We start from the raw sequence: 3,195 nt of genomic DNA on the forward strand, positions 1-3,195 counted from the left end.
TTGATTACCTTTTCAGTGAATGGTAAAAACATATCTGCAAGAGTACAAATCTTGTCATGACATCAGAGAGAAACTCCGCTGGGAAATTCTAGGAAAGGTTTTCTCATTCTCAAAAAAAATACCTGTAATTTCTTCCTGCTTCAAACATTGTCATATTTAAATGTGACATCTGGAAGTGGCAAAGTCATCTTAGGAACATGAGATGAGCTAGCTTGAGAAAAATAAGGACATGATCATTAAAACAAAATGAAAAGATTAAAATAACCTGGGTCTTAGATAATGTCATGAAGCCTGGATTTAACCTGCTCTACTTTTATACATTTTATTATGTGAGATGTTTTTGTTCTCAAATTTTAATTATTTTGAGTGGAATTTACCTTGCTTTAAGTGGAAAGTAATTTTACTTATCCATCAGTTCATTGCAGACCCTGTGCAATTAGCTGAGGAGAAAGAGTAAGGCTTAGTACCAAGAGAACCTCACCATTTGGGTTTTAGAAGTTGAAGATTCCATTAATATTTTCACATGTGTAAAACATTTTTTAAACAATCATTGAATATCCTTATGTGTTTTTCCACATGTGTAAAATGTTTTCTTTTCTTTTTTTTTTTATTTTTATTTTTGAGATGGAGTTTTGCTCTTATTGCACAGGCTGGAGTGCAACGGCGTGATCTCGGCTCACGGCAACTTCCGTCACCCAGGTTCAAGTGATTCTCCTGCCTCAGCCTCCCAAGTAGCTGGGATTACAGGCATGCACCACAATGCCCGGCTAATTTTTTTGTATTTTTAGTAGAGAGGGGGTTTCTCCATCTTGGTCAGGTGGGTCTTTAACTCCTGACATCAGATGATCCACCCACCTTGGCCTCCCAAAGTGCTGAGATTACAGGTGTGGGCCACTGCGCCCAGCCTCACATGTATAAAATACTTTTTAAACAATCATTGAATGTGCTTATGTATTTTTTCATATATGTAAAATGTTTTTCAAATAATCTTTGAATGTGTTTATGTGTTTGGCCAGCATTAATCAACAAATACTGATATTAAGGAAAGTGGAGAGTCAAATTCAAGAAGTTAGCATTGTTGGCTGCCTGCCAAGCACATACATACTTTTTGTATAAATAAGCATTTGTACTTCTGTCTAAAAATTCTCTCTGTCTTAGTAAATAAAATATTTTTGTATATCATTTAATTTTCATTACCTTGATGAAACTAGTTTTACTATCATATGATGCCCTGACAATTTTATGACAAATCAGGCTGTATAATTTTTCTTTACTTAAAAACTTATCAATAGACTTCTGTTGGTATCAGTTTGGTAAATTAAGTACCCATCATCATGCTGAAAACATCTAAAGAATGTTGGATAAAATACTTGTAAATAATTTATGACTTGGAAAGGAAATATAGAATATTGAGAAGCTAAATGAGAAGGTGAACTAAATGAGAGAGGCATCTGAAGTCAGAGGAGCATGGAACTTTTGCCTTGATGACATTTGATAAATTTTATTAATTTTCAGCTTATTTTTACAAAATGCCTGGCACCTACTGAAATGTGCAAAAGCTCACAAGAAACCCTCTGCCCCAGTAAACTGGGATCCAAGAAGACTTAATCTTTACTGTAATGGTTAATTAGAACTATAATTACCCAGCCTTATCTCCAATCACATAGTTCAAGATTGCAAGAAAAATTGTCTGTCTAAACTTGGCTCTATGGAAAGGAACTATTGCTTTCTTAGGATGTCATAACTGCAAGTCAACCACACAACAGTTTTGCATACCAATTCACACTATGTGGATGTCATGCAATCTTTAGTGTATGTTTTATTTAAAGTGGAATTGCCACCATATGACTGTTAGAAACAGGAGTCATTTCTCTCTACAGTATCCTACCTTCAACCCTGGCCTCAAAGTTTCCTCCAATAAGAGTCCAAAATAATAAGCTCATGTTATAAATAAATCATAAAATACTCAAGAAAATAATATGCCCACATAAGCACCACCTGGATATACATTGTCAGTGGATACTAGTGACTACTTTTGCCTTTCTAAAATCTTTGCCAGAAGAGAATAAAAGCAAATCTAGTAGATGATAGAGCTTAGATAATAGAGTACTTTCTTTGGTGGTGGTGTCCCATGAGAATTTGTCATTTTAATATCTAATTGGCTGAGATCAAAAGCTGCAACATCCTGCCTCTTCCCAGAGATGTCATCCTGAGTCTTCCTCATTAGCATTTCAGGTAGGTGAGATAATTGGCTAAACTTTGTAGTAATTGCTACATTTTTGGATATTCTAAAAGACATTGACAGCATCACTGACCTTTGACATCCCAGCCCTTCCAAGGTATCATAAGCATATACTCTGTTAGTTAAACACTATCCTACTCAAGGCATACATGATAGCATCTATTTTCCTGCTAGAATTCTAAATAAAACACAAGGCGAGGGGAAAAATCACAAAGTCACCACAGATAGACAAAAATATTACAAACATGAAAGAGGATATGAAATATGGAGAACAGAGTAAGAAGATTCTCTGTATATTTAAGAGTTTCAGAGTAAAAAGGAAAAAGGGTGAATAATGGAATAATGAATGATAATATTTCTGAAATTGCAAAATCTACAGATTCAAAAAGTACCATTTAAACTATATTCATATCTCCTTCCCTGAGAAACACAGAAATACACAGGAAATCATATTTAGACTCATACAAATTCAAACATTCAAATGTGTAATACCAAAGATATAGGGAAGACTTGTTGAACACAGAGAAAGAAAAGATGGCTCACCCAAAAGGAAAATTAGACTACTAGAAACCAGAGGAAGTTGGTTTAATAATTTTTAATGAGTTGAGAAAAATTACATAGCAACTTACCTATCCCTTATGGAGTGTGTGTGTGTGTATAAAACAGCAATTGACAATGCCATGGAGGGAAATACAAATATATTATATTATTGTGAATTTGTCAAATATAGCTCTATCAGTAATTGATACATCAAGCAGACAAAAGTTCAAAAATGATACAGCATGTATAAATAACAACTAACAAGATTGACATGATAATACATTAAAACAACACAGCACAGTTAGGAATATGTATTAATTTCAAGCACACTTGGACCAGTTAAGAATATTGACCTCATAAATGTTCGGTGAATGCAGCTTAAACAAAATGCAAAATGTTAACAACATGCCCCA

This window comes from Colobus angolensis, unplaced genomic scaffold (assembly GCF_000951035.1).
Source record: "Colobus angolensis palliatus isolate OR3802 unplaced genomic scaffold, Cang.pa_1.0 Scaffold127, whole genome shotgun sequence".
In the NCBI taxonomy this organism is placed as follows: Eukaryota; Metazoa; Chordata; class Mammalia; order Primates; family Cercopithecidae; genus Colobus; species Colobus angolensis.